The following is a 6000-nucleotide window of genomic DNA, read 5'->3' on the forward strand; positions in this document are numbered from 1 at the left end:
GCCTATATCAAATCTCCCATTCCTCTCAAACATTTTTTAGAAAGCTGTTGCGCAGCATCTGTCCTTGTGCCCCTAGACCTTAGTGCTGCTTTTGATACCATCGATCACCACATTATTTCGGAGAGATTGGAAACCCAAATTGGTCGACACAGACAAGTTCTGGCCTGGTTTAGATCTTATCTGCTGGAAAGATATCAGTTTGTCTCTGGATGGTTTGTCCTCTGACAAATCAATTGTACATTTCGGTGTTCCTCAAGGTTCCGTTTTAGAACCACTAATGTTTTGACTCTATTTTACCTCTTGGTGATGTCATTCGAAACATAATGTTAACTTTCCCTGCTATGTGGACGATACACAGCTGTACATTCCGATGAAACATGATGAAGCCCCAAAGTTGCTCTCCTGGAAGCCTGTGTTTCAGACATAAGGAAGTGGATGGCGGCATTTTTTAAAACTTTTAAACTCGGACCAAACAGAGATGCTAGTTCTAGGTACCAAGAAACAAAGAGATCTTCTGTTGGATCTGACAATTAATCTTAATCGTTGTACAGTCGTCTCAAATAAAACTGTGAAGGACCTCTGCATTACTCTGGACCCTAATCTCTCTTTTTGAAGAACATATCAAGACTGTTTCAAGGACAGCTATTTTCCATCTACATAACATTGCAAAAATCAGAACCTTTCTGTCCAAAATTATGCAGAAAAATGTATCTATGCTTTTGTGACTTCTAGATTAGACTACTGCAATGCTCTACTTTCTGGCCACACGGAAAAAGCACTAAATAAACTTCATATAGTGCTAAACACGGCTGCTAGAATCTTGACTAGCACCCAAAAATGTGATCATATTACTCCAGTGCTAGCATCTCTACCACTGGCTTTCTGTTAAGGCTAGGGCTGATTTCAAGGTTTTACTGCTAACCTACAAAACATTACATGGCCTTGCTCCTACCTATCTTTCCAATTTTGGTCCTGCCATACATACCTACACGGTCACATGACGCAGGCCTCCTTATTGTCCTTAGAATTTGTAAGCAAACAGCTGGAGGCAGGGCTTTCTCCAAAAGAGCAAATTTTTTATGGAATGGTCTGCCTATCCATGTGAGAGACGCAGACTCAGTCTCAACATTTATGTCTTTATTGAAGACTCATCTCTTCATTGGGTCCTATGATTGATTGAGTGTAGGGATGTGAAGGTGAACGGAAATGGAGCGACAATCCGCCCTTGCTGTTTCTGCCTGGCCGCTTCCCCTCTCTCCACTGGGATTCCCAGCCTCTAACCCAATTTCTGGGACTGAGTCACTGGCTTACTGGTGCTCTTCCATGCCGTCTCTAGGAGGGGTGCCTCACTTGAGTGGGTTGAGTCACTGACGTGATCTTCCTGTCCGGGTTGGCGCACCCCTCGGGTTCGTGCCGTGAGGGAGATCTTCGTGGGCTATATTCATCCTTGTCTCAGGGTTGTAAGTTGTCCGGGGGTATTGTCGGACGGGGCCACAATGTCTCCTGACCCCTCCTGTCTCAGTCTCCAGTATTTATGCTGCAATAGTTTGTGTTGGGGGGCTAGGGTCAGTCTGTTATATCTAGAGTATTTCCCTGTCTTATCCGGTGTCCTGTATGAATATAAGTATGCTCCCTCTAATTATCTATTTTTCTCTCTCTTTCTCTCTGAGGACCTGAGCCCTAGGACCATGCCTCAGGACTCCCTGATCTAATGACTCCTTGCTGTCCCCAGTCCACCTGGTCGTGCTGCTGCTCCAGTTTCAACTGTTCTGCCTGCGGCTATGGAACCCTGACTTGTTCACCGGACATGCTACCTTGTCCCGGAACTGCTGTTTTCGACTCTCTCTCTAACGCACCTGCTGTCTCTAACTCTGAATGGTCGGCTATGAAAAGCAAACTGACATTTACTCCTGAGGTGCCGACCTTTGCACCCTCTACAACCTCTATGAACGTTTCAACATCTTGGCCATTTACTGTTATAATCTCCACCCAGCACAGCCAGAAGAAGACTGGCCAACTCTCAGAGCCTGGTTCCTCTCTAGGTTTCTTCCTAGGTTCCTTGTTTTCTAGGGAGTTTTTCCTAGCCACCATGCTTCTACATCTGCATTGCTTGGGGTTTTAGGCTGGGTTTCTGTATAGCACTTTTTTGAATTGGTATAGCTCTGTTGGCTTGGAGTCTCTGACTACCAGAAGGACCCAGCATTGGCTACTTTTTGTATATAAACCGGTTCTTCAGAGACTACCTGTAAGAAATATTGGTTGCTAAATCCTTAGAAATGACAGACCATGTAAAAAAAACTATTTGTCACTAAATCCGTCTAGAAGGACCATGTAAAAATGGTTGGCTGGTATGGCCTCACCCGTCTGAGAGATCGGCTGTGAATGCCCTCACCCGCTGTATACTTATAACTGATTAGTTTGGTTCTGCCCTCTATAGTGCTGTCCAGTTAGAACATGATGTTGAGGTCCATCACTATACTCACCACAACACACACACACACACACACACACACACACAGCTGTTTCCATTTGAGGATGTTTATATTATTCTGGTAACCTGAATGACTTGGAATCTTATTGTTGTGGTTCTATAAAACAAAGATATGCACACATGTAAACAGTATTAATTAAGAGTTATAACTATGCAATATTTAAATGGTAATGCCCAACGGTAGTTGGAGGATATATTGCACGTGTGTTGTTAGGCACGAGACGAAGTCGAGATCCGGCAAACCGTGCCAATATGTCCTCCAAACACTGGCTTCAAGGGCACTTTTGAACAATGGGTTACCAACATATTCAAATAATGATTGACATATTTTAATTAAAAACGTTATTTGGATGAATTTATTCGTACTATTTTATCCTTCTACAAGATATAGTCCCAACACAAACCTTTGTTCTGTATCTATGGACTCGACCCAGTCGTTCAGTCTTTTTGTTCTGTATCTATGGACTCGACCCAGTCGTTCAGTCTTTTTGTTCTGTATCTATGGACGTGACACAGTCATTCTTTCTAAATGTTCCATTGCCATACTGGCTGTCAAAGTTCTTATCCCTTGCTTGCTAGCTAGCCAACTATGACTAACTTACAGTCATGTCAAAAAAGTGCAGCCAGAATAACCGTAAAGTAGCTGCATTTGCAATTGTTTAAGCTGTTTTCTAGTGACATTTATTTGGAAACGTCCATAACAGTGAGCTAATGAGGCTTGAGACTCATATCTCCCTCACTAGCTTTAAGCACCAGCTGTCAGAGCAGCTCACAGATCACTGCACCTGTCCATAGCCCATCTGTAAACAGCCCATCTATCTACCTCATTCCCATACTGTATTTCTTTATCTTGCTCCTTTACACCCCAGTATCTATACTTGCACATTCATCTTCTGCACATCCACCATTCCACCATTCCACTGTTTAATCATTTCGCCACCATGACCTATTTATTGCCTTAACTCAGTTATCTTACCTCATTTGCACTAACTGAATATAGACCTTTTGTTTTCTTTTGTTCTACTGTATTATTGACTATGTTTTGTTTATTCCATGTGTAACTCTGTGTTGTATGTGTCAAATTGCTATGATTTATCTTGGCCAGGTCGCAGTTGCAAATGAGAACTTGTTCTCAACTAGCCTACCTGGTTAAATAAAGGTGAAATATATATTTTTTAAAAGGCTCGATTTCGCCTGGCATAGAAAACATACTCACTTGTCAGGACAATGTTGTTCAGAGGAGCTAGCCAACGACACTGCCTAGCTGGGCTGATGAGACAGTGGATTGCTCAGTCCGATGGAACAGAGTAAATAGGTATTTTAATATCATAGATTTAGCCTGTGGCAACTTGTGGAGTAGACTACGGCTGGAATGCGCTTTTAACCAATCAGCAATCAGGATTAGACCCATTCGTTGTATAAACATGTATGTATGAGCTAGGTCCAAGAACTCTCTGGGATGACTCTAGAACAGGCCTGGGCAATTATTTTCCATGGAGGGCCACATTAGAACATATTTTTTCTATCACAGGCCAGAATCATATTACAGGATGATTGTTGTTGGAGTCTCCATCTCAACCAAACATCTAAGTTAAAGAATATGACTAAATCAAATCAGAATGTATTTAAAGTTAGATTTGATATAATCCTTTCTATACCTTAGATTTTGGTTGAGATGGAGATGTGAATCCAACATATTCAGTTGTAGAAAAACTGGAATTAATGCTAGACTAAATCAGTGGCACAGATCGAACTACACTTGCAGGATATACATCTCCTTCAAATGTTGATTTTTGGTTGCGTTGCCAACCAAACACAATTCAATATCACTTTTAAAATACAATAGATAGCCTACTAACTTGTTGACAAATTAGATGATGAATTTGTGTCCCCAAATCACCCAAAAATATGAATTAAAGAATGGGATTAAGCCAGTGTCTCAGATGGAACTATCCAAGCAGTAGATACATCTCCTTTAAATGTTGAATCATTTCTTCTTATGTAATCATATAAAGCGTGCATGTTCAAGATAACATGCATAGGTCATCGCAGGTCTGTGGAGATCTTCACCATTGCTGTTATAATCTGTCAGAACTAGAATGACATTGATTACTTGCACCATGTACTTTTTATGTAATCTCAACTGTAATCCAGGTCATTTGGTTCTGCTATTAGATGAAGCACAGGGATATTCACATTAATCTGTTGTATAAATAAACAACATATCTGACCTTGTATTCCCATTTGAACTTTGCTGTGCTTTACATTAGTTGAAAGCGCAGTGAAATACAATAGGGTGACAACAAAACCAAAATATCGAACATAGTTTTTCTACTGGGATTTCATTGTGCTTTTAGATGGTTGAAAGCGCAGGGAAAACACATTGGAAATTCAACTAACTTCTGGCTGTCTTTTTGAGTGGGTGAATATAGGTTGTAATCTCATTAATCAACGTCTCAACCAAATATTACCCAGTTATCCACATTGAAATGACAGTGTCCCCAGTGGTTCGTTTCTGATATACCTGGATCACTGATGAACCAGTCACATTTATTTAATGAAATTACGAAGTGGTGGCAGAGTAGAATATCTTTATTGTAGTTGTCTCACAGAGGTACGCTGGACTCATTTAGGTGGTGGAACTCAATTAGGATTTGATGTTAGAGAAACCGAAAGTAGCCTTGGCTGTAGACCGTTGGTTGTAACGTAGCCCAGATGTATGACTCTAAAGCAGCCTACCGTTACTCTTTAAGGTCCAATGATCTTTATATACTGAACAAAAATATAAACGCAATATGCAACAATTTCAAAGGTTTTACTGAGTTACAGTTCATGTAAGGTAATCAGTCAATTAAAATAAATAAATTGGACCCTAATTTATGGATTTCACATAACTGGGCAGGGGCATAACCATGGGTGGGCCTGGGAGGGCATAGGCCCACCTTACTGGGAGCCCAGGCCAATGACTGGGGAGCCAGGCCCAGCCAATCAGAATGAGATTTTCTACACAAAGGGGCTTTATTAGAGACAGAAATACTCCTTAGCTTCATCAGCTGTCCAGGTGGCTGGTCTCAGACGATCCCACAGGTGAAGAAGCCGGATATGGAGGTCCTGGACTGGCGTAGTTACACATGGTCTGCAGTTGTGAGGTCGGTTGGAGTACTGCCAAATTGTCTAAAACGACGTTGGAGGCGGCCCATGGTAGAGATATTAACATTCAATTATCTACAACAGCTCCTGGTGACATTCTGCAGTCAGCATGTCAATTGCACGCTCCCTCAAAACTTGAGACATCTGTGACATTGTGTTGTGTGACAAAACTGCACATTTTAGAATGCCGTTTTATTGTCCCCAGCACAAGGTGCACCTGTGTTATGATCATGCTGTTTCATCAGCTTCCTGATATGTCACACCTTTCAGGTGGATGGATTATTTTAGCAAAGGAGAAATGCTCACTAACAGGGATGTAAACAAAAATTGTGCACTAATTTGAGAGAAATACTGTACAT

The sequence above is a fragment of the Oncorhynchus nerka genome, unplaced genomic scaffold, assembly GCF_034236695.1.
Source record: "Oncorhynchus nerka isolate Pitt River unplaced genomic scaffold, Oner_Uvic_2.0 unplaced_scaffold_776, whole genome shotgun sequence".
Lineage (NCBI taxonomy): Eukaryota > Metazoa > Chordata > Actinopteri > Salmoniformes > Salmonidae > Oncorhynchus > Oncorhynchus nerka.